The 27,460-nt window shown below is 39.5% G+C and overlaps 1 long non-coding RNA gene across 1 annotated transcript in view; it reads right to left on the minus strand.

The window, feature by feature from the left end:
• LOC147578417 (uncharacterized) overlaps positions 1-27,460 on the minus strand; it is a 117,293-nt gene that overhangs the window by 49,493 nt on the left and 40,340 nt on the right. The window contains exons 2-3 of the long non-coding RNA XR_015254264.1: positions 17,271-17,383; positions 16,465-16,575 (exon numbers count right to left, since the gene is read on the minus strand). This is a non-coding gene — a long non-coding RNA (uncharacterized LOC147578417). The remainder of the gene's footprint in view (positions 1-16,464; positions 16,576-17,270; positions 17,384-27,460) is intronic.

Consider the following 27,460-nt stretch of genomic DNA (forward strand, 5'->3'; position numbering starts at 1 on the left):
CGTTTGAACTCAGACCTTTAGCAGCACTGAGCCAGAGATGGCTGTGAAGCCTAGAAATGAGGCAATCCATTTCTTCTTTAGAGAGATCAACTGATGGTTAATTTGGCAGCTAGTTTATAAGGGAGAGGTCAATTCCATTAGCAGAAGTATCTGTTGGGAAGAGATTACCATAGTGTGAGTGAGAGAAGGCAGTGTTCTGAGTACAGGGAATAACAGCACATAGACATGGGGCAAGGCATAGATTTGACAGGTGTTTAGATGTAACATAAACAGAAACAACCAGATACATGGAGCAAAACCAGTGATGACTTGGGATATGAAGCAAGGACAGGTGGATGCTTTGTGGTGCTGTTAGTTGGAAAAGAATTCAGGAAAATTCTAGGAAGGTTGAAGTGGTGAATAACCACTAATGTGAGCACATAGAGCGTGAGGCCCCATGTCGTTGCCTGACTAGAAATGGTGGTGAGCAGAGCATTATGCATGTCTGTGGCTCAGTGTGACTTATGTTGTGAAGTCCTCCATGAATTCTCTTAGGAGAAAAAGGCTGCAGATTTCAGTTTAGAAGTTCAATGAGCAGAAGTTTCAATGAGAAGAAAAGCAAGAATGAGTGACACATTTAAATAGCAGACAAAAGAAAACAAGCCGGTAGTGGAGGCAGAGACGTGCTAGATAAATGGTGTTTATTTCTGTTAGAAATAAAAACACCCATGACTTCATCTGTGAATCATTTTCCTTTTTGAGATGAGATTTAGCCCTTTCAAAATCCAGAAGCATTATGGAACACCTTCTGCTCTTAATTGTCTGCTAGCTGTTGTACATAATTAAATATCACTCACTGCCCTTAAAATTTGATGTACCCTCTAGCAACCTTCATATTAAATCTGTTCTTAACCAAGATTTCCTGGTTAGAGGAGTTTTTTTTTTTTAAATAACTGATTCTTAAAAAGCTTTTATTTCTGCCAGAGCAAAACCTTTTCAGAACGTTTTTTTAAACACTTCACTGAGATTTTTCAGGCACAGTGTTACAATGTTTCATGACAACAAATGTTTTCTTGAAACTCCATAAGGGTCTCAACCACCCCACTCCCAAGAACTAATACCAGAGAGTAGGGGAAAAAATGTCATGGCCAAGACTTTCATGGCCCTCTGGAGAGTTGTTGGAAAAGATAATATGATATGAACCTCATCTCAACCTCAATAACCCCTGTCTTGCTGGGATCAATAAAACACGGAAAACCTTCAGAGTATCCAGGGTTGAATTTAATATTGCCCTCTAAGGGCATTCCTTTGTCCAGGCCACAGAGGTTTCAGCAAATTCATTGGCACATAAAAACTTTCTCTCATAGATTTTTTTTAACATACAAAAGCTTCCAATTCCAACAGAACCTCTTTTAGCAAAATACCATTTGAATGAGTTTTTCTGCAGTCAAAGCAGCCTGAATGCTCATTAAATTGCTAAGCAGTTAATTCTATAGCCTCAGATCTGAAAGATAAGCTACTTAGGGGACAAAACTCATCCTTTCTAGTGACTTCTTTTCTATTTTCTGTCTGAAAATGATCCACTTTGAGGAATTTTTTTTTTTTTTTTTTTTTTTTTTTTGTAATAAGAGTTCATTTCCCACCGAAATCTCTCGCTACTCACTGTCAGTGGTTGTGCATTTGTCCGAAACACACAACATTTGGGGTAGGGGGGTGGAATCTAAGGCAGCATCCAGATAGGACACTGCATTCCAAATCCAAACACTAAATAAGGTTCTAAAATAACCCGCTGTTTTGGATTATTCTTTCTACTGACACCTTTATTCATGTAGGTAAGACAGTTGATATTCAGGAAAATTGCAAAGTGGCTGAAATATGGAAACCTTTAAGGAAACTGCCTAAATGCATATCAGTCAGAAAAGAAGCAGGAAGTTTTGGGGGATGTTTGTTTGTTTGTTTTAGTAGGGGAGAGAGGTATGTCATAAGTTCTATTTAATTTGGAGCCAGAGGAGCACTTTAATATTAATTGTTAAGATCAATGTACCAGAAGGTCATTAATGATGAACGGAAATTCAATAGAGTTATGGAATAAGAAGAAGGGGGAGGAAGAAGAGAAGAGGAAGAAATTCAGTAGACCTTGCAAGAAGGTCAATTTTAGACATTTGGCTCAATTCCCTGTGTGCCTCCTCCACCCTTCAAGAGAGATTGGTATTTGCTACAGCCAGAATATCAAGCATATCCTTCAAAAGAAAGACCAGCAGTCTATGGGAGCAGTCTGCTTACCTCTCCACCTCCACCGGACAGAGTTGCAATGACAGTGAATTGTTTCCTGGACATCCTTAAGACACAGTTCCTAAATCATGAACATCCTTGGCAGGAGGATTTGTTAAAGAAAAAATTCCTCTTGGCGCACCTGGGTGGCTCAGTCAGTTAAGCCTCCAAATCTCCATTTTGGCTCAGGTCACGATCTCAGTGTTGGTGGGATCCAGCCCCATGTTGGCTCTGCTGACAGCATGGAGCCTGCTTAGGATTCTCTCTCTCTCTCTATTTCTCTGTCTCTCAAAATAAATAAGTAAACAATTAAAAAAAAAAAAACAAAGAAAAGAAAAAATTACTCATGACCCTTGTTAAAATAGTAAGGCGGAGTTTATTGAGAATTATCACAATAGGTATAGGGACCACGGCCAGGGGGATTTACAGTAAGGGAGAGAGATTGGGCTCAGTTGTGAACAGAACAAGAAAAGGTTCTAAGAGGAACCTTAGGGTTAAGAGGGGATTCTTAAACTGACCTAGCCAGGTACCTGGTGAAAACAGACCAGGATGATCAAGACATGACTTGGGGGACAGGGGAGGATGAGAAACGCAATCAGATAAGGAGGGTGATCAGATATGGAAGGCGGAGCTTTCTGTCTACATCAACCTAGCAGGGCTCTTACAAAAACTGGGCAATGCACGACAGATCTGAAGGTGCAAAAGTTGAGGCCTAGTTAGGAAGAGCATTCAGAGGAAGTTGACCAGGTTTTGATCAGGAGAGTTTGATCCAGGAGAGACTGCTTGTCAGATTGGAGGAGGAGTCAGAGTTCAGTGTCACCAGAAATGAATCTTCCTTCCACTGCAAATACAGTAAGGCCTCCTCCAAGAATGAGGTTCGGATGGTCAAAGTTCCAGTCGTTTCCACTGGCCTGATGTTCTACCCCGTGGCCTGCTATGTTCCCGCCAAGACAGGGGATGGAATAAAGAGGTTAGATGCCATTTATTGGCCTAATGGGAAACCACCTGCCTGCTGACTGATGGGAAATCCAGGAAGTAAACACTGTTGCTCCCTCACATCCTGCTTTGTCTGCTCACATTTTCCTGTCAAGTAAGTCACACGTATCCCAGCTCTTTAGAGAGAAGATTATTTCAAGATTCCTCCAAAAAAGGGATTTACTGCCCTCCTTCATTCCCTGAGGAGCCTTGTTACTTTGCATCCCAGGAAACGGTTCATTGTGCAGGCCAACATGGACTTGCCCAGCCCTGAGACCCTGTGGCCGGCCTCAGGGAGCACCAGGGAATTGAAATTCCTCAGCAGCTCTGTGCCTGTAATAAAACTATTTTTCTTGAAATTGATTGCTTGCTCTCCTGGAGACCTAAGTCATCCCTCCTGGCCACTCCGGTTCTCCAGTGCCTACTGGTTATCACTGTGATCTTAAGAGAGATTGTTTCTCTGTTAAAAAAAAAAAAAAAGTGGAAGCAGGCAGGCATCCCAAGTCCTTCACTAATGACTCAGCTTGAATTTCTTATGTTAACAAAGAAGCAAGACTCCTACATGCTACCTTTCTTTTCTATGGTTCTTCATCTGAAACAAAACTAGTGCTTTTGATCTGTTGTTCAATATTTATTCAGCATCTGCCTAGCACCAGAACATAGCTGGGCTCTGCCCTCTTGCAGCTCAAAACATGGCAAAGGAAATAAGACGTGATAGGCAAATAATGCCATGTACAAGGAATGTGAAAATGAAACTCAAATTTCAGTATTCATCAATAAAGTTATATTGGAGCAGCCACGCGCATTCGTTTCCTCCTGGTCTGTGGCTGTTTTCCCACAGTGGAACAGCTGACAAAGAGACAAAATGATCGCAAAGCCTAAAATGTTTACTATCCGACACTTTACTGAAAAAAAAATTGCCAACTTCTCTATAAATTACCCAAACGATAGCTCATGTATGTTTATAATACTTGCAGCTTTTCTAGCTCTTTGAAAATCAATGATATGATGTTATCACGGCAAAATCCCTGCGAATTGGGAGAGCAGGTATCATTATCTTCACATGACAGCCGAGGAAGCAGTTGTAATAGATCCCAAATTAAAGAGGCTCAGTATAGCTGCCAGGCAAAAACCACATCAGAAAGATGACTCATCCTTGCCAAAAACCAAAACCATGCTCTTCTGTTTTGCAGGCTTCAAATTGGAGTGCAGAATCCTCCTGCTCTCCTTTCTGTCCTCCGAAACCTCTCCCCACCACCCCTCACCCCCACTGGCTACCTCTCCATCTCACCCTGGGTAACAAATGAGAAATTTTGAGGACTATTGAGCACTATAAATTTTCACAGCAGGGCTGCTTCTCAGCCCAGGAACTTGGGTAATTGTCACACATTGGTAAAATTCATAGGAGACAATTGCCCTCAAATCAACAATTCCATCTACAAGATGCCTTTGGGGGGTGGGGAAGAGGAAGAATCCTGCATAAAGATTTGTGTAAAGATTCTTGTACAAAGAGTTGAGAGTTTTAACTGAGTCTCAAATAATGCCTGCACACATTCTTTGGCCTTTAAAAAAAAAGTTCTCTTCCTGATGTTCTGTTTTTCATAGTGGTTTATTATCATTATGCTTTTAAAGCTATACTCACATTACAGTACCGGAAGGAGGGGCACCTGGGTGGCTCAGTCATTTAAGTATGACTCTTGGTTTCGGCTCAGGTCATGATGTTATGGTTCCCTGACATCGAGCCTTAAGTCAGGGTCTGTGCTGACAGCTTGGAGCCTGAATTGGATTCAGTGACTTCCTCTCTCTCTATCCCTCCCTTGTTCTCTCTCTCTCAGAAATAAATATTAAAAAATAAAACAAAATAAAATAAAATACTAGAAAGAAATACAATGAGTGTGAAAAAAATGTTGTCTTTGGGTGGGGAGATAATGGATATTTCTTTCCTAAGTGTCCTACATTTCCTACATTTTCTATAAAAACCATGTCTATTTTAAAGAGTTTATTTAAATATATACATTTACACATATTTGCATATTTCATGGGTCTCTTATAAAGGGTATCACCTTGACCAAACCTTAGACAGTCCCTTGGAGTCCTCATTTTGAGTAGGTGCTGTCTTGGGCCTTCTTCTCCACTTGCCTAGCCCAGTGTTAGAAAAAAATCCTGCAAAGTCATTTTAGTGAGAATGCCCCCCTCCCCCATTCCTTGATATCTGATCACTCTAGATATGTGATTAAATTCCTCATCCTCTACATTTGATTTGTGATCCCCGTGGCTTGTCTTCAGCGAGAATCCTGTTAGGTTGGTCTAGCAAGAAGTAGTCCCTACCCCTGATGTCTTCTCTTAGTAATTTTCTATCCAATGACCCCCTCACTCTGCTCCTTGACTGTAAATCCCCATTTGTTCTTGTTGTATTTGGAGTTGAGTTCGATCTGTCTCCCTTACTGCAATAGTCTTAATACCTATTGAAACAGTCTTCCATAAAGTCTTCTTTACCATTTTAACAAGTGTTAGAATATTTTTTTCTTTCACATTTTAGAAGAGCCTATTTTTTTTATCTCACAACACATTTCTCAAGGAATCTAAAAGCCCTGTTTCAGCCAGACTTTATCCAGAATTTCTTAACTAAACCATTCACCTTCCCCACCTCTCTGTCTTTGCTAACAGCATTCAACCATGTGAAACACCTTTCACTTGTTTATCTGTTAACAGTATTTCAAGAAAATTTAATTATAACAAGTTGCTCCTTGCTTTAGCTCTTTCCAACTATTTCATAAAACTAATCTTTGTTGTCTTTGCTGACAAAGACAACTACCCTTGCCCACATCCATCAAGTTATAACTATGGAACCAATTGTTGTGTCTGACCTAAGTTGATAATTGAGGACAATTTTAGCTTTGGTAAACTCCAAAAGCAGTTCATGAAGGCCTAGTCTTGGATTTCTATGGCAGTGTTATCTTAGCTCTGCACAAGCTTCTCAGGTTGGAACAGAAGACAATTTTTTTCTGCAAAATGTGCCACTTAGTTTTTAGTGTTTGCTAAATATCTTTCATCCTCAAATGCCCAAAAAGTGAGAGAGAGGAGAGTTTTGGTTAGGCAGAGCTACGTGTAGGTCTATGTATAATCTCCACAAGGTTGAGGCAAGTGAGCCATAGTCTTAAGGGTGCCACCAATGTAATTGACACAGTTTCTCATTGCAAGAGAGAGAGTAGATCTGGGCCAGTAAGAGCTGTTACAAGTAGGTCATCTGGGTAAAAGAAGAGACATAGGATCATTTAAAGAGCGCTAAAAAGCTTGCTCTGCTGCAAAATATATCTCAAGCCAGTCTAACCACAGTATTAGAAACCTCCACTATCCCAAGTAAAGTATTTCATTGTACAGACATCATGACACTAATGGCCTCAGTTAAAATTCAATTAATTTCTTAAATGGAAGCAACATTAAACCATCATTCATTACAACTTAAGAAACATTTGGAGTGCCTGCTGTAGGTGTATATTCTGTGGGTATATTCAATGACTTAGAATGTAGCTGGGAAGTTAGGCACATTAAACTTTGCATCCTGAGGGACCAGTTTTTAGTTTTTGTCTTTTTTGTTTTCACTTCATCAGGAACCCATAGTGGCATTTGCACATAACAGATATGCAGGTCACCTGATTCATCAAGTGACCCCAAAAGCACCCAGACTGGTCTATACCTTGTTTAATGTGCAGTATTCCCAATCACTCGCTTGACTGTCACAGCAATGTCATATTGCTATAAACATTTCTAAATGCTTATTCTCAATTTCAGAACTCATTTCATTCTTAATTTATGAATGAACCTTGCTGTGGACTGCAAGGAACCATTTAGGGCCAGCACTGCACTTTGAGCAGCCTTGTCTATATCCAAAATTAACAACTCGGGCTGCACATTCAAAATATCTGAAGAGCTTTAAAAATTACCCACCCTCAGCCCCCACATCACAAGCTTCAGGATTCTCAGAGTGACAGAGGAGCGAGATTCCTGAAGCCTAAAAGCTTACACAAGGCTTTAAGGATTGTCTACCATCCCTGTGTGAGTAGATACTTGCCTTTCAATACCTCCCCAGTTTATGTGAAAAAAAGATGTAAAGTGCAGACTCCTATAAGCCTTGTTACAGAATTACTCTTGAGTGAGCCCATTCTTTTGTGTTGACCAAGCCAGGCGTTACCATTTAGACAGCAGTCAGCTAGGAATTGGTTCAGATACCTATACAAATATCTTTTAAGAGTCTTTTAAAATTTTTCATTATCTTTTCTTGTTTTCCAAATGAAGCAGTTCACGGTCACTGTAGAATTTGGGCCATCTGGAATGATTAAAGGAGGGGAAAAAAATCACCCATAATCCTACTATCCAAAAGACAGCCACTGTTAATATTGTGGGGCATTACTTTCCAGATCAACACTTTTGCACACATAGACACATTTTAAATGTATGTAGCATGCTATATCTTTTTATATATGTTATAATCACAGGAATCTTATCATGTTAATATTTGTCTTTGGGGTTTATAATTTATTTAATCAATCCTTTACTGTTAAGCATTTGGATTATGTTATTTTCCCCCATAATATCAGTGATACTAGAATGATCCTTTTATATATGTAATAATTCCATATTACAATATAACTGTTTTTTGAGATCTACAAATAACATCATTGGCTCAAAGGGTATGAACATTTTACCGTTCTTATTACACCCTTGCTATCTTTTTGTTTTTTTCTATAGGATTTCCAATTTTACCCTTTCTCCTGTATGGCAGAAGTACATATTTTCTGAATTCATAGAATACTGAGCAATATTATTCTCTAAACTTTTGCTGAATGGGATCTTATTTTTGTTTTAACTTGTGTCTGAGTACTAATACAGTTAAATATGTTAATATTGATGATGATGCTGATGCTGGTGGTGAGGATGGTAATGAACATAGACAAATTATACATTAGTCTGCTTGTAAGTGCGTTCCTCTTTTCAATCTACCCTACCCTTTCTCTTTAAGTCTCTGAGTAAAATTGATTTGAACCTGTGGACAAACTCTCTTCAATACTTGTATTGAGATAGAAGCTTTTGTCCAATATGTTCAGGTTCTTACAATACAGTGTCTTTAGCAATGACTCTAAACAATTACTGCAATAATAGATTGGAGTGAGAAGCTCATGAAGTGGGCTCATGGCAACTCCTGCACTGAACAACACGGGCAGTGAGAACTGCTAACATTGCCCCTGGACATTAGACTATCTCAGCTGTGCTAGCATCCCTGGGAAGAAATACACTGACTAACAACATGACATCGCTTCAGAATTGACTTTCAGAGTACTATAAAACTGAAAGCCAAGGGAGTTACAAACATCAAGGGTCTATGTGGGTTATGTGAAGCAAAATCCAGGCTAATGAATCATGGTAAGATTGTACATAATAAAAACATGATATAAAAAACATGCAAATGGAATCTCAGTACTGTAGGACTGACCACCTGTCTTCTTCCCATTGAACATCTGGGTTCCATCATTTGTATATCTGGGCTATAGGGGGCTGAATGAGGCAAATAGATGGGCTTTGGCAAGGTTGTGCTCCCCACCACCAAATGTCACAACTGGACAATTTTTTAAGGACCAATCTAGATTTCCTATTTGGTGATAGCATTTGTGATATTACTGGACAGCATTTGATCTGATATCCAACTGCCAAAAATATAAAGGAACAAAGGAAGGAAGGAAGGAAGGAAGGAAGGAAGGAAGGAAGGAAGGGAGGGAGGAAGAGAAGGAAAGAAGAAGGAGGGAGGCAGGAAGGAAGGAAGGAAGGAAGGAAGGAAGGAAGGAAGGAAGGAAGAGAGGATGGAGGGAAGAAAGAAAAAAGAGTGAGAACCACTGTTAGATAAATTCTCAAATGCCACTAAGGAGCACCTAACCTCTGGCTATATTTTTTTAAGTCCATGAGGGATATATTTTGCTTTATATCATGTGTCTCTAAATCACAGACTTTATATATCTATATGCTTTACTCTGCTTAGTTGCTGTCATCCTCAATAAAGTATCTCCATATTACTTTTGGCATTTTTAAAATCAGATATAATTGACATATAACATTAAATTAGCCTCCAGCACATAATATCTCAGTGTGGTTTGGTTTTGTCAGTTCAATTATTAATTGCCTTTCCTCACCTGAATCCAGCACATGATGGCTGATTCATAAATAAATACATCTTTTACAAATCTTTGATGAATTAAAAAGAACAATACTATTTATCTTTTGGAAGATATGCAAGAAAAGACTTCAGCAATAAAAGCCCAGTGATTTTGGCTCTTACTTCCTATTCTGTGATTAAAATAAACCTTTTATCCATCACGGGATTTGGTATACATTGGGATATCATTACTATTTAAGGCAAATCAGATACTATGAACTTTCTGCTGATTAGAATTCTTCTCCAGACTTTTCTTATCTGCAGAAAAACAACAAACTCCTTGGCTTATTCAGAGAGGTCACATAACTTGGCCCAAATGTATGATGTCTCTACTCATGCCTCACTTCCCTTCTGTTTGCCCATTAATTTTGAGTCCTCAACTTACCAAACCTTTTACACCTCCAAGCCCTGTTGGTGCCATTCAGGTATCCAAGAAAACTCTTCTTTCTTTTTATATCTTGGAAGATCCAGTTCTCTCCTCAAATATTCTGGTGAAAATTATTTATTTGTTCCCTGTCCATTCTCGCCCTTTCTCCTCCATCCAGTCATGCCTTTTCCTACATTCCTTCCATTATGTGTACTTATCAGTATAGGTCCTATCAACCTGTGTAACAATTATTTACTGGTTTTTCAATAATGAAGTCTTTTCAGCTAAAGTTCTACACATGGTATTGTACTCCACAGGAGAGGAACTTCAGATAGATATTCCCTTAGTCCTCAGAGTACTTAGAATTTAATGAGCAAAAGAGGGTCACAGCAAAGTTATAGTACACTATTTGCAAGTAGATGTATTAGAAATTTTAACACAAAGCCCTGTAAACTCTAAAACCACAAATCTGTTGGCCTAGTCATAATTTAGCATGGCAAATGTTGCAAATATGCCTCTATAAATATTTGAGTGTTTTTCATCAAGGATTATTCCATGTGACATTATTACCATCATTAACGGCACTGAAATCACTTCTCCTTTGGAAGACAGGTAAAAGAAACTCTAGAGAATTTGATTTTGGGTTATTTACAAAAAGTTACTGTGACTCCACCACCAAGACTTTCCATGCGCTAAAATTCTTGCATGTAAACTCCATACCCACATAAGAAGTAGAATTTGAACAAGCTCACATCACGTGAGTGATGATTCCTAAAAGTCACGCAATACGAATCTCTGTTATGGCCTGAGACAGTTTATTGGCAAAAATCTGCAATGGAGGCGAAACAAATACAAACATCGTTTGAAGAAAATGACTCATTAAACCAGTGGGGGCATTCAGTTCGCTCTAACAGGCGGTGTGTACTTCAAAGCAGCTTACCTAATCACACACCGATCACATCAGCTTCGCCAGGCCCACGCTCTGAAAGGCTGTTAAACCCTACAAGCTTTTACCCAAATACACTGAATCTCTTCAAAAGCCGTTTGGGGAGGCTCTAGTCAGGCACAATTTTATCTCATTTGCTTGACTTCCACAGGTTTTTAGCTTTATCTTGGAAGTTAGAAAATAAAATGTTTCTGCTCCTTAATTTCCCTTCCCTTTGGAAACCATCTGCCTCCTAGGTGTCTGTTGTTGCCACCATCCAGCTAGAATTCTGTGTTTGCCTTTTTAGCATGAAGAACCAGAGAGAAGAGCTGGGGCTGGCTGACGGAGTTATGTGGAGTGGTGCCAGAACTTTGTGTTCGAGAAATGTTGGGGGAGAAGATGGAGTGATGGAGGGACGTCAGAAGGCAAACGTTGGACAAGGGAAGTCAAACAAATCAGTATTCCCTATGTTTTTAATACTTTGGATCAAAGCCATGAAGGTGCAATGAAAAAAGTGCAATTTAAAAGTGTGATAAAAGTGTCCTTTAGGCGAGAGGATGGGCACAGGAGGGTGACAGGGAGAGAAAGGAAGAGGGGGGAGTTCCTAGAAATAATGAGGCACTTCGTGGAGGTATATGCGAGGTCCAAGATCATACCCATACTCTATTAATTGGGTGCTGATGTCATAATAGAGAGTGTACAAATGTTATGGGTAAACTCACTGGGGGAAGTTAAAAAGGCCTTAACTGAGGAAGTGACATTTTGACTTCATCTTGAAATTTATGTTATGAGGGCGCCTGGGTTGGTCAGGTGGTTGAGAGTCTGACTTTGGCTCAGGTCATGATCTCAGGGTTTGTGAGTTTGGGCCCTGCATCAGACTCTGTGCTGATGGTGCAGAGCCTGATTGGGATTCTCTCTCTGCCCCTCCCCCACTCACCCTCTCTCTTGCTCTCTCAAAATAACTAGTAAATACACTTAAAAAAAAGAAATTTATGTAATAAGAAGTTGGTGAGGATGTTTCAAGCCCAAAAGGCAGCAAAAACATCGCCCCCTCCCCCCCCCCAAAAAAAAAGAGAGAGAGAGCAATGCATTTGGGAGACAGTGGGAGCCTTTCCTGAAAGAGTAGGAAATGTAGGCTTGTACTATCTGGAAAGTTCTGCTTGGAATTCACCCTGGAATCCCTGGCACCTGGTCTTCTCTCCTGCTGCCACAGGAACTGGAGTAAGTGCTGGTCTGCTAGGAGTCATGGGCTGAGGCTCCTGTAGATTCACTTTTTAATTTAGTCCTAACAAAGCTTTGCTCACAAGTCAGTACTTAGTTTGGCTCAAACCCCACATTCTTTCCTCTTGCTCCTATGCCTCCTTGTGGGAACTAGATCTACTGCATTGGACTCTCACTATTGTTCAGAAAATAATTCATCTATTCCCACTGATTCTTATAAAGGGGGTCAGAATACACCACCCCAAAATATGTCACCTTGCCATTCTTTTGAGCTAACAACTAACACAGGAGTGCTGGCTCTGTCCCCCATCACTGGAATGATGGGGAGTGAGGACTGGGCAGAGGCAGAGGTTCACCTCTTTGCCCCTGAGGTAGAAACCAACACAAGGGCACATACACAATGGAGAACATATCAAAGAAGAAACAATGATGGGAGGGGGTACAAGGCAAGGTTTATAATTACATAAATAAGGTTTGCCTATAACAGTCTAAAATCATTCTCACTGTCCTGTTAACAATTATTAAAATATACTCCCCTTAGTAATAACATCCATACCCACGGTCACTGTAGTCATACAAGTCATAAGCTAAAGAGGCAAGAGGTTGGTTAATGTCATGGACACAATTTCAGAGCAGAGCTCCGGTAACATCTGGTTCACTATGCTCTTTATCTTTGGAATGGTCTCCTGCCTGACTTTTTTTTACCCTACTGGAGCCTACCTTTCCTTCAAGGCACATTTTAGATATTTTCTCCAACCACCTGAACTGGATTCTGTCATCTCTGTGCCTTGAAAACGCTGCATGCACCGTTTGTAAAATAGTTACCACATTATTTTATGTTGCTGTTCTCTTTCCATGCAGACATTAAAGTTCATCCAAGGCCAACCATCTGTGTTACGGCCATAACAAACTCATGCAAGAAATGAATGACATGTTTGCAAGTTGAACTTTTTTCCCTCTACACCATTAAAACAAAACTGTAAAGACTTCATAACACAAATAATTTTCTCTGAGCCAAGAAAAGTTCAAGAACTATCTATTGAGCACCTACCAGATGTCAGTCTCTCTTCAAGTTGGCAGAGTGGTCTTGGGAATCAAAATCAGAAAAAAAAAATTCTTGACCTCATGAAGCTCATGGAGAAGGACAGACAATATCTTAGAAAAATAACAAAGTCTGATGATCTTTCAAATCTCACAGCCTCAGTGAGGCCTCCCTCACTATCTTACTTAAAATTGCAATGCCCTGCCGCTGCAATTCTAAAACTGTCATCCCCTTGCCTGCCTTCTGGCTTTCAAAAGCATTTAGCACCTTCTGACATACTACTTCTTTTATTTGTTGATTTGTTTAACATCTGTTTCCCCCAGTTAGAATCTGGGATCTATGTTTTATTTACTCTTAAACCTCAGAAGCATAAACCAGTGTCTACTAGAAAGTGGATCTTCTGTAAATAACTAATGATTGAATTAGTAAATTATATATGTTAGAAAGCGATACATGATAGCAAAATTAGGAGAGAACAGTAGATGTCAGAGCCGTAACGGCCATCCTACTAGATTGTGATTTCATATTGGGTGATCAGGTAGGCCTCATTTGTAATTAAGCCAAGACTTGAAAGAGGTCAGAGGCGAGCTGTACTTGGCAAAGACCCTGGGGCAGGCCTGGGTTTCATGGAACAGAACAGTAAGAGGCCCAGTAGGTTTGGAACAAAAGTGAGAGATGAGTCAAGAAAGATAAAAGGGATGGGGTGCAGCAGACAATGGAGGGCTGTATAATCCCTTATGAGGACTACAGCTTTTATCCTGATTTTTTTTTAATCTTTGATTTGATTTATCTCAGTAGTTCACAACCAAGAACAATTTTGCCCACAAGGGGACATTTGGTAATATCTGGAGACATTTTTTATTGTCACAAAGGTGAGGAGAGATGCTACTGGCACCTAGTGGGTAGAGGCCAGGGATGCTGCTAAATTAATATCCTAGAGTAAACAGGACATCCCCCCCACCCCGTGCCCCGACCCCCCCCCCCCCAACAACAAAGTAGCAACTCGTTCCATGTGTCAATAGTGCTAGGGTTTAGAAACTTGATTTAACTTTCAAAAAGGTGATTCTGGTAAACACAGGGACGGCAAGGATAAAACCAGGAAGGCCAGTGAAGAAGAAGCTGCAATAATCCAACGAGGGACTCTGTGGGTTCAGTTTGGGGAAAGGAGTGGAACTACTGAGATATGGGGGGTTCTTATCTCATAAAACAGATATGTTTTAAAGGTAGAGACCCCCAGAATTTCCTGATAGTCTAGATTTGGGGTGTGAGAGAAAGGTAAAACTCAAGGACAACGTGAGGCTTCTGGTTTGAACTTCTGTAAGTAACAAAGTGATATCAAGGGTAGTGAGGGTGACTGGGCTTGCAACAGGATTTGGGGGATGGGGTGGACATCCCACATGAGGCTTAGGGTGTGCTAAATAAAAGATGCTTATTAGACATCTAGGTGGAAATATCAGACATGCAGTTGGATAGGTAGGTCTGGAGTTATACAGAAATGTCTAGGCTTGAATTATATATTTGGGAGTCATGGGTACGTGGGTGATATGTGATGATCTCGAGGGAATGAATATGGAAAGTGAAGGCAAGAGAAGCAATAATTGGGCCCTGGGGGACGCTCCTGTGAAGAGGTTACAGAGAATCAGGGGAGGGATCACTGGAAGACCTGAAACACTGCCATTTCCTGGGCACTTTCATGGAGCTCCAGGCCCTCAAATAATTGGGTTTTGGTTTTTTATCTTCCTGCTATATCTTGGTCCACGGGGCTGTCAGCATTGTCCTGAGAACCCATCCATAGCAGGAAATGTATTTTCCATCTCCACTTCATGGCACCCCTTGGTTTCCTGTTTGGTCACTTCTCTGCTTCCTAGCTCCTGGTCATTTGCAGCGTTGATTCCAGTGCCAATATTCTCTTACTTCTGCTCCAGTGGCCACTGGGAGCCCAGGTTTGCCATCATTCTCTTTGTCCGATTCCATCTCTAATCCTCTAAGCACAATTCTTTGTTGATTGGGCCTCATGATTTTACACACACACACATACACACACACACACACTGTTTAGGAGTTCATAACACATGTAGCTATAATCCCTATTTTCAGGCCCTGCATCATGCTAAGTTCTAACTTATCTCTGGGTCTTTGAACATGCTGTTCCCAATGCCTGTGTAATATTTGATTAGGCCTGCCATAACAAAGAACCACAGACTGTGTGGTTTAAAGTGCAGAATTTCATATTCCCACAGTTCGATAAGCTGGATGTCCAAGATTATGGTGTAGGCAGCCATGGTTTCTCCTGATGCCTCTCCCCTTGGTTTGCAGATGGCTGCCCTCTGTGTCCTCACATGGCCTTTCCTCAGTGAATGTGCTGGTAGTGTCTCTGTGTTTTCTTTTCTTAAAAGGATACCAGTCATGTTGGATTAGGGACTACTCTAAATGGCCCCCTTTAAATGTAATTATCTCTGTAAATGCCCTATTTCCTAATACACTCATATTTGGAGATTAAAGCTTCAAAAATTAATTTTAGGGGATACAACTAACGTGGAAACACTATTTTCTTCCTTTGTAGACTAGGAAGCCACTTCATTCCTCAGATATCAGCTAAGAGGTCACATTCTTTAGAGGGCTTTTCTTGAGCTTCCAAGCTTGTTTTTGGTGACCCTGTGCTTATTTTTAATACTAAGAATTGTCATAGTGTATTACAATTTTTTTTTTTACTTGTCAGCATCTCCCATACAAACACATGCAAGCTCCTTGAAGGTAATGTCTGTGTCCTGTTCACTGTTGTATTGCTACTGTGTAACACAGGGTATGCACTCTGGAAATGTTTGTTGGGTGAATGAATAGAATAACGAATTAATTTATATGTTTTATATTTTTAAACATTTTTAAATGTTTATTCACTTTTTGAGAGACAGAGACAGAGTGCGAGCAGGGCAGGGGCAGAGAGAGGGAGACAGAATTCAAAGCAGGCTCTAGGCTCTGAGCTATAAGCACAGAGCCCGACGCGGGGCTTGAACTCACAAACCGTGAAACCATGACCTGAGCCTACATCAGCCGCTTAACCGACTGAGCCACCCAGGCACCCCTCTCTATGCTTTATATATTTTTTTTTTAATTTTTTTTTTCAACGTTTATTTATTTTTGGGACAGAGAGAGACAGAGCATGAACGGGGGAGGGGCAGAGAGAGAGGGAGACACAGAATCCGAAACAGGCTCCAGGCTCTGAGCCATCAGCCCAGAGCCCGACGCGGGGCTCGAACTCACGGAGTGCGAGATCGTGACCTGGCTGAAGTCGGACGCTTAACCGACTGCGCCACCCAGGCGCCCCTATGCTTTATATTTTTAATCAGATGGACATGAATTTATTGGCCTCAGCAACTAGTGCATTGCCTGCATAAGGTTGAAAGTAAGCAACAGTTGTTGATGGATGTAATTGAGTCCATACTATGAATTACTGTATTCATTTGAATTTCTTTACTCACGATATTCATGTTGAAAGGAAGGCATGCCCTGAATATTCTGTTGGGTCATCAGTCTTGAATTATACAAAATTCAAATTAAATCTGTTTCTTCTTTTGCTGTCAGTGGAGTGGCTAAATGAAGAAGGTGAGAAGAATAGAGAGGAATGATCAGATTAGCAGTTTTAAAACTCTACAGAACTGTGATAGTTCAGCAGCCAAATATGAATATTAAAGTGTTATAGAAAGGTCAGGCAATGTGAAAATGCTTCAGGCAAAGTAGAAATGTTACTACAGTAAACAATGCGCTAACTAAATTTGTGAAGCTCTGTAAGATAACCTCTGTGCCGTTTTGACTTTGAGACAGGTCGATTGCCAATGCATATAAATATCCCTTTCTCTTTCTCAAAGGTCAATCAGCTTTTATCTCAAAAGAGAAACAAACAAAACTGAACCAAGCTATGAAAAAATCCAAAGACAGGAGCAGGGCTGTAAAATTAATGAAATGTATGATTTTATTTAACTAGAGATGTAAATCTGAATACCCTTTTGGCAGATGGAGCAGTACAAGTTATTTGCGGCTTTCCAAACATCACATTTTTTCCTGCCTTTGGACCAGCTATTGTCTTTGTTTGCAATGAATCCCACAACCCCCAACAATAAAACATATGGTTCTCTACTATTCCTCTTCAATATTTAATTCCTTGATAATCTTCCTTAGACACACACACACACACACACACACACACACACACACACCTATGTTTGAATTAAATACCTCTTCGCTGGGCTTTTATAGCATCATATCCATAAGCCTTGATAGTGCTTACCTGTTTCAAACTTGTTAGTTTTCTTGTCTATCTTCTCTAATAACTTGTGATCAATTGCAAATCATAGAACCGTGTTTCTTCAGTGCTGTATTTCCCTATGCTCAGGATGATGCCTAGAACAAAACAGATGCTTATTAAATGTTGAGGGACTCTAGCCAAGAATGAACACGTATGAATGCATGAAGATCAGAGTTGAGGGTATTTGTTACAGAAGCCATATGAGAATTTTAATATACAAAAGTCAATCTTCATTGATAGAAACACACACGTTTTTTCTTTTCTATAAAACTTCCTGGGAAAGATTTTAAAATGTGTTTGTTTTCCTTCTCAGGGAGAGCATTTGGGGACATTGTTTTTAAGGTGATTCTAACCACTTAGGGTGGAATTAGCTGCAGGAAGCCACTGTGGTCTCAAGAGTCTCAAGACTTATCAGGGTCATTCTGTAGAGGTTGGTTGTTTATAGAGGATTTTGGTTTCATTTGCTTAATGTGGTTTTTAATCTCTGATTAATATAATAACACTAAATACTAAATAAGGAAAGACAAGCTTTCAAATCCTGTTTTATTTGTGCTCTTCTTTTGGGGTATTTCTGGTATATCCTCTTGATGCTTCACTACATAATATTTGTACCTGTGGCCCTTGAAGAACACTCCTTCTAGACATACCAGTTGATTATCGGCCCTGAAAGCCCAATACACAGACATCTATCCTCTTGTGCCTCAATCGTTCTTGTTGTAACAGAAAAGAAAATGAGGCTGCCTTGGCAACATTTCATTGGCAGAAAGGATGCTGATGTGTTCTCATATGAGCGATTGAACCTGAGAGTTTTTCTTTCTTTTACCTTTGCTCAATAGCAATTGCCATCTTACCATTTTCTTGTCTGCTTTTCAAAAGGGGATATTAAAGATTTAAGTAAAGGCAATATCCTGTAGTTAGTTTCTGAATTAGCAGCGTGAGGGGAGGAAGCAGGATTGCGTTCAGGGAAGGCCATGGGCTTCAGAGCTGGACGAATTTACATTCATCCCTTGCTCTGGAACACACTAACGGTGAATTGGCAGGATTATTTAATTCCTTGCAGACCAGATTATTCAGCTGTAAGAGGAGGACTGCTGAGATAAAACTCATTAAAATTATTGCTTAAGTAAAATCATTTAAAAATTTTGAGTTGACAGGAGAGAAGGAAAGAAACGTCCATTTTGTGGGAGCTTACGATGTGTTTTCAATTTCCTAAATGAAGTATTATACTAGATTACAGACTTTGGATGTTTTACTTCTGCAAATTTTCATAACGGGCCCTACACCACAGTAAGCCTTCTACAAATGATAGTCACTTTTTCTTTACCAAGAATTTCCCAAATGAAATAGGGCACATGAATTACTAACTTTTAAATGTACCTTACCTCTTGATTTCTTCCTCATCTTGCCTCCCGGATAGTTTAGGGTAGACTTGAGAGATCCATCAACTTTGGTTTAATCTAGACTTTGGCATTAATAGCTATGTGTGCTTGGACAAATTTTCTACCTTACCAACGTGATCTATAGCCTGAGTTTCCGATGAAGATCCATCTCTTAATAGCCACAAAGACTTTAGAAAAATTGCTCACTCCTCAAAATGTAAATACATTAAAACTTTGTGATAGCATACACCAAGCTGCCATGCCTACCACATGCTGAAGATTGGATCAAGTTTGCTTTCAGTTCTTTTCTCCAAAACGGACAGGCTAAAACTCTTACATTCTGAGATAGTTGGGAAAGGAACAGTGGGTGCGTCCTAATATCCCGGAGGAAGACTAATAAAATGGGCATCAACTCACGGAGCCATTGTTAGATTGACTGCAAATGCCCTGAATATTCAACAGCTGGAACTAATAGCCACCTGCAGGTGGCGCCAAACTCCAGGCTGAACTGGTAGGGATTTGGATTGTGTTTGGACTGACCTCTCTCAACCTCACCACCACCCCAGATTTACACCAGATTAACCCCACAAACTTACATTGACCATTCTATTGTCTTATTACTAACATGGCACCACATTTTAGGTCATTTTTTAAAAGCACTTACCACTATGCCTGGCATTCAGAGACTGAAAACAAATGGTAACTGCTTATTATTAATTAAAATAATATATCTAAAAGCAAAAAGAAGCCTTATATTTCCTGACATTTTATTGCCTTTTCCGAAAGGAAAAAAATATGTTTTATTGGTGCTTACAGGTTAAAAAATCAAAGAATCTTACATAAACATTGTATAACTGTGGGACTGCTGATAATACTGACTCCATCTTTGGCCCTCCGCCATCTTTGATTCCTGCCCATGCAATGACATCCCTTTGGGCTACATGTTCCAGGCCCTTGGAGGTTAATGTATGCCCTGACCAGAATGTGGGAAGTCTTCTTCTGATCTTCCCCTGGTGCACAGATTGTACCACCTAAGACAACTACCCTTGACCTCATCACAATGCTCCTGGCTGTATGAAAGCTGTGGGGTTAAGTTTCAGACTTTGTGGAGAATAACTGTGTAGGCCCTGGATTGTGGTCTGCCTCATTTCCCCTGTCAGTAAGTTACCTTGGATAAAACTCTGTAAATAGTATGGAGTGGCTTGATTTGTTTTTCTATCTTGAAATGCCTTCTCAGTCTGGGGGGTACTTTATTGTCACTTTTCCACTTTCTAGCAATAAATATATGTCTACATGTATTTTCTATACTTCTGGCCCTAAATAGGATTGTTTAAAACGTGAGTGTTTCAGGGTACAGAAATGTCAAGAAACAGTACAATTTAGGGTGATGTACTAACTCAGGTAGGATCACCTGTACCTTTCTGGGATGCAAACATTTCAGAAGCACTGGGCATAGCCATGAGATGTAGGAATGTCCCACAATGGCAACAATAATTGCATGAATTAAAGTTGAAAGACTCATTTACAAAATGGAACTCTTCTGATGAAAAAACAGCCATCTTGTCCTACTTAAGTACTTTGACATATATAAGTGTATGTGTAACATCAGAATGTTTTGTTTAATGTTTATTTATTTATTTTTTTTGAAAAAGAGAGAGAGAGAGAGAGAGAGAGTGGGAGAGAGACAGAGAGAAAGGGAGACACAGAATCTGAAGCAGGCTCCAGGCTCTGAGCTGTCAGCACAGAGCCCGATGCGGGGCTTGAACTCACGAACTGCGAGATCATGACCTGAGCCGAAGTCAGACCTTTAACCTACTGAGCACCCAGGCACCCCAGAATGTTTTGAAGTGCCATAGAGACATCTAAGTTCTGTGTCCTCCAATTGGAAAAATAAATTCAAGGTCTGTTTTGATCCCTGGTCCCTGAATTTTTATGTTATTCTAAGATTGAATGGGAAGACTGGGACCATAGCCATAGGTGCTGTGCCATTCTTGAAATAATGAAACAGAAGAGCATCAGTATGTGTAACAAGTCGGCATAGAGATAGACATATGATGGCACATGCATTGCTATAGATCAGAATGAATGACCCAAACTAGTCATGAGCCAACTACAGCTTGGACTGTTGCATACAGATAACAGTTACTATCAGTTCTCTTTCCTCCTCCTCATCCTCCTCCTCTTTGTCCTTTTCCTCCTCCTTCCTGAAGTCATTTGGAAACATGTTATAGGTGAGTTTCTAATAAATTATTTATTAAGGAATACAGCCTAAATCATGAAATTAGAAGCAAGTGTCCATGGGGTATTCTTTTCTTTTTGAAACCCTGATAATTCAGGTGTCAGTAAATGAATTTCTGGGCTGTTTTAACTCCCATCAACCCTTCCATACTATCTCTGTTTTTTTCTTAATGTTTATTTATTTATTTTGAGAGAGAACCTAAGCAGGAGAGCAGCAGAGATAGGGAGAGGGAGGGAGAGGATCCCAAGCAGGATCTATGCTGTCAGCGCAGAGCCTGACATGGGGTTTGATCTCACAAACTGTTAGATCATGACCTGAGCCAAAACCAAGAATCTGAGGCTTAGCTACTGACTGAGTCACCCAGGTGCCCCAGTATCTTTGCTTTAAAGTGAGTAATCCAAGCAGCTGGTATTCATGTGATAGCCTGTGTTACTATGCTAGCTGGTTATCAGTGGTCCTCCTATCTGTCCATTCAAGATCTTTATCTTAAATCCATTTGTGAGGCTGTGCCCACATAACACACACACACACACACACACACACACACACACACACACACACACGCATTGCTTTTTACCACTGCCATTATTGTCACCTTCATTTTCTAAGCTTTGACAATGGTTAGTGAAGAAGTCTTGTAGACAAATGATGCTACAAAAAGTTATGTGTAGCTCACTGTGCACCAGGTGATGAGTCACTTCTACAACAGTTTACTTACAAGTTTCTTTCACTGTCCAAAGAGAAATATATATAAAACAAGGAAGTAAAACAGAAATGGCAGTTAGTATGCATGGTTTATTCCGGTCTGTTTGGATTATTATTTGTTGGCACCAATATGATACTCTGAAGTTTCCAAATATTAATACAGAGTGGATGAAAGAAGGAGTGAGTGATTTGTCAGAGAGCACATAGATGGGGGTTAATAGCTGTGCAGTCTGGGAAAAGATTTAGGTAGCTATTTTGTAGGACTGTTGGGGCCATTAGAGGTGATCCACTCTCGGTGTTATCAATGTAAAAGGAATAAAGCTCCAGTAACTGTGGGAAACGTGAGATAGTGTGCAAAAAGAGCTTAACAGGATACATGACACACAGTAGGTCTTCATAAACTTTAATGCCTCTCAGCCCCCACACTGACAAACACCTTCTCACATACACAATTTCAAAGAACAATCTTTCTCGTAATGACAATGCAAAGTAATCTTAGTTGTATTCACTGCACAGAAAAGTTAATCTTACTCATTTATAAGACATATGAAACTTGCTTTTTTAAATGGCACATGATTTAAAAGAATTTCCATTGTAAATAGTCTAATCTGAACCATTTGCATTGAAATAGATGAACATATGCATATGTACTGTTTGAAACTTTCCTTGGGGAGAGGAATTGTTTAGTGAGAAAAATAAAAATTTCTGGCGTGCCTGGGTGGCTCAGTCGGCTAAGTATCCCACTCGATTTTGGCTCAGGTCATGATCTCACTGGTCTCAGGTTCAAGCCCTGCACTGGGCTCTACACTGACAGTTCGAAGCCTGCTTGGGATTCTCTCTCTCCCTTTCTCTCTCTGCCCTTCCCCTACTCGTGTTCTCTCTCTCTCTTCCAAAAATAAATAAATAAACTTAACATTTTTTCCTATAGTGGTTTTACAAATAACACTCCAGGGTCAGAATAAAGGTAGATTCTAAAATAGTTCCAAAGTTGCAATTCAGTATTATTAGTGACTCAGCTTTGGGAGATAGATGAGAGACATTAATTGGGCATTTGTAAATCTTGCTACAAGAAAAATCTTACTGAGTAGATTTGCAAGCAGTTTTATTTGGAATCAATTTCATATAATGTCCTGGGAGAATTTAAGGGAATTCTTAAAAACCATTTTTTTTAACTTTGTTCCAGTTGAAATTTCTCAAGAAAGAAAGTTAGCTAGTTAAGTGTGGATTAGTTGGCCAAAAAGAAAATCATTGGGGGAAAATTGTAGCATTTGTCAACATATCTACTCCTCTTCAGTGCAGACATCCTCCCAGTGCCATGATTGGGCTTTCTGCCCCATTGACATAAGATTTGGCCTTGTGACTTGACTGAGACATGACAAGGAAGTAAGTGGGCATGGCCTACTCTTCCCCTGAGCAGAACTGTTAGCATACATGACATGATTGATTGTACAAGTCATATATATAGTCATATATATATATATATATATATATATATATGACTTGTACTATATATATATATATATATATATATATATATATATATATATAAAATGCTGATTTATTATAATTAGCTCACTTTTTAAAATATGTTTATTTATTTATTATGAAAGCGAGAGAGTGCATGGATGCACGCATAGGGTTGGGGCAGAAAGAGAGAAGAGAGAGTGGAGAGAGAGAATCCCAAGCATGCTCCACCCTGTCAGGCTGGAGCCCAATGCAGGGCTTGATCTCACAGCTCATGAGATTGGGACCTGAGCTGAGATCAATAGTTGGACACTTAACCAACTGAGCCATGCAGGTGCCCTGTAAAAGTCTTGTTCTTTCCCCATGCCCGCCCCCCCCACCCCGCCACTGAAAAACTGGCATATATAAGAAGGGGTTCCTCCTTCTACCTTGGTCTTGGAATTAAAAGAACATACTCTGGGGCGCCTGGGTGGCTCAGTCGGTTAAGCGTCAGACTTCGGCTCAAGTCATGATCTCGCGGTTCATGGGTTTGAGCCCCACATTGGACCTCTGTACTGACAGCTCAGAGCCTGGAACCGGCTTTAGATTCTGTGTCTCCCTCTCTCTGTCCCTCCCCTACTCGTGCTCTTTCTCTCTCTCAAAAATAAATAAATATTAAAAAAGAGAATATATTCTGCCAGAACATGTCAGTCAAACCACAGCAGATACGCAACATGATCCCTAATCACTAGTGAGCAGTGTTCTGGGTTTTTACAAAGGGAATGCACATACACAGTGAGTACAGAGCAACCAACATCCAGGGACAGAATTACCAACATCTCAGAAACCCCCTCCTGGCTCCTTTCAGTCACTGCTTCTCCTCAAAAATAAATGCTTTTCTGACTTTTATTTCCACAGAGTAATTTTTCCTCCATGTATTCTTTTGTGTCTGGCTTCCTTCATTCAGTATTATGCTTTTGACATTTATCTATGTTGTTGTGAGGAACAGTGGTTCGTTCATTCTTATTGCTGTGTAATATTCTAGTGTATGAATAGAATACTGTTTTTCATCCCTTTAAATTTTGCTGAATATTGTAGTTGTTAGCAATTAGGGGCTGTTAAAAAGTATTACTGTAAATATAGTTGTACATATCCTTTGACACACATAGGTACACATTTCTACTGTGTGCATGCGAATGGAAATGCTAAGCCATGTGTTAAGTATATGGCCCCCTTTAAAGATACTGTTGATAGCTTTTCCAAGTAATTATACCAGTATATACATCAGCCATCAAATTTTGAGAGCTGCTGTTGCTTCATATTTTGCCAATAACTATCTTGTCGCTTTACCATTTTGATGGTTGTACGATGGTATCTTATTGTGGATATCACTCGTACATCCTGATGACTGAGGTTGCTCACATTTTATATTTTCACATTTAATATGTTTATTGACTATTTGGATACCCCATTTTGTGAAATCTCTATTCAAGTCTTATTCATATTTTATTTGGATTTTCCTTATTGCCTTTTCTAAGTGACCTATAGGACTTCATTATACATTATGGAGTCAAGGGCTTTGTCAGAGACATGTGGTTTCTATATCTTTCTCCACTCTGGCTTACCTTACTTTTCCACTCTCTTGACACAGTTTTACAATTAGTAAAAATTCTTAATTTTAAGTAGTCTAAATTTACCACTGTTTTCTCCATGGCTATTCTTTATTTGTATCCTCCCAATGGTCATTAGAATATTATCATATTTTATCTTCCAAAACCTTTATTTTTTTACCAGTCACACTTAGATTAATACTTCATCCGGAATCAGTTTTGCAAATGGCATGGGTATGTTGTTTTTTATCGACATGATCACACAACTTTCCTGCTTTATTTAGGACAAAGGAGAGAATTAGATATCTTTCAAATTTAAACCAACCTCGCATTATTAATATATATTTTGTTTACATAAGTGTTAACATGCCTTATGTTCATATATATTATATTAGATTTTTTATTCATTATTGACAGTGATTTTCTAATATTTTGTTTATTGCTTATGTTTCTTTTTTTTATTTTTTTTTAAATTTTTTTTTTTAACGTTTATTTATTTTTGAGACAGAGAGAGACAGAGCATGAAGGGGGGAGGGGCAGAGAGAGAGGGAGACACAGAATCGGAAACAGACTCCAGGCTCTGAGCCATCAGCCCAGAGCCTGATGCGGGGCTCGAACTCACGGACTGCAAGATCGTGACCTGAGCTGAAGTCGGACGCTTAACCGACTGCGCCACCCAGGCGCCCCTATTGCTTATGTTTCTATGTTTATATGAAAGAGTGACTTGAATTGTTTCCCTTGTGATAACCTCATGAGGTTCTGATAGGAAGATAATTTTGGTCTTACAAAAATGTCTTGGAAAGTGTTTTATACTTTTTTTTTCTAGAGAAGTGAGTTTAAGACTGTGGTTACTTCTCCAAATGACTCTTACTGTTGGAATAACATGTCTGTGCTGTCCTTCTGGGACATCGGTCTCTTAAGTTCTGGCTGTCTTGGTAGCTCTATGATGCATTCAAACAAATGTGCTTTGCATGCTATCCAGTATTAATCCTTGTTTTTAGTAAAAGACTGGTGCACTCCAAGCTGATCTGTTATAAGCATGTATGCTACGTATTCAAAAAAATTATATTTCATTAACACACAAACTCTTCAAAAGATCAAAAGTGTTTCCTCTATGGCCAACTCACACGGTCCGATTGTTTCACATCCTGCACATGACCAGAGCTATGTTTGTAATTTCATTGCCAACTCTAGACTACATAGTAAGGGTACTGATATAAAACCAGAGAGCCTGGGTGGCTCAGTCGGTTAAGCGTCCGAGTTCGGCTCAGGTCATAATCTCGTGGTCTGTGAGTTCGAGCCCTGTGTCTGGCTCTGTGCTGACAGCTCAGAGCCTGGAGCCTGTTTCAGATTGTGTCTCCCTCTCCCTCTGACCTTCCCCCATTCATGCTCCGTCTCTCTCTGTCTCAAAAACAAATAAACGCTAAAAAAAAAACATTAAAAAAAGAGAGTGGTTGTGTGCAAAATGTGGTGGCAACAGAATGTAAAAGCCATTAAGAATTAAATAGTAATAAAAAGAAATATTTTGCAGTAAGGTAAAGTACTGAGGGGAGCTTCAAAATACCCTGTGCCATCCATAGAAACAAAAAATAAAAAATGCAAAGAAAGAAAGAAAAAGAATCCCTCATAATTGTCCGAAGGATTTTAAGAAATGCAACTGAGATCATGATACCCCCTATTTTTGAAAACTTCCAGTGGATTTTTATCCCATTTGGATTAGAATTCAAAGAATGTACCTTCTCAATAAATGCACTACCTGAGTCCACTATGTGAGAACTATTGTAATTCAAACCAATTCTACCTTCTTTTCAATGGTGCAAAGAGAGGTTCACAAATTGAGGCATTTATGAAAGCAAATATCTTTTGGTTTTCCTTTCCAGAATCATTGGATGATCTGACCTACTTACTTACTAATAAGCCTGGTTGCATTAACAGAGACTGGAATAGGTTTCTGCAGGACTCAGTAGGAGAATGTCGGTTTCCTAGACAGAGCTCTTGGTGTCCCGTGCTGTTCACAGACACCTGATCCACTCCTCCTTCTCACATCTAACAGTACCAGCAGAACCTAAAGGAGCTCCAATATAGATCAGAACCCCAAAGACCATTATTGATGTTTTGTCGTCTTTGACAGCGTCAGCTGTCTACACGTTAAAATCCTTATTCAGTGAGAATAAATTATTTCAATGTCACAAAAGACTCTAATGGTAATTGTGTCTAATTTCTTTGAATAAATAAAATTCCATATGGCACACACAAAAAACTGTTTGCAGAATCCATGTATGTATATTGCACATCCGTTTATATCTACCCATGTATTTATATACATATAAGCATATGCTCATAATCTTATTTTCCCCCAACCATCTCTGAGTTCGCATATGTGTATATATAGAGGTATTGCTCAATGTTTGTGGGTATACACATATGTGTATATGTTCAGATAATTATATTCAGATATATCTGGAAAGTATCCCTAAAATGCAGTCATGAATACCATCTTCCAGAGTCGTTATAAGGTACAAAAAAAGAGCATAAGACTTAAGAAAACAGGATTGAAATTTGAGTTCTTCCCTGTCTTCGATACTTAAACTTTTCCACTCTCATATGTAAATCTAAACACAAGATTTGAAGTTGAAATAAGATGACTAATCAGAAAGGTAAGCCTGGCACATAGACACTCAATACATGATATCTTTTCTTCCCTCTTCCCTTCCTCATTTCCTTCCTTCCTTTGTTTAGGAAAAAGTCACTTCAACTGTAAATGGTATCATTGACATTGAAAATGAATATACAATG

The sequence above is a fragment of the Puma concolor genome, chromosome C1 (genome assembly GCF_028749965.1).
Source record: "Puma concolor isolate L17-30 chromosome C1, mPumCon1.1.hap2, whole genome shotgun sequence".
Taxonomy (NCBI): domain Eukaryota; kingdom Metazoa; phylum Chordata; class Mammalia; order Carnivora; family Felidae; genus Puma; species Puma concolor.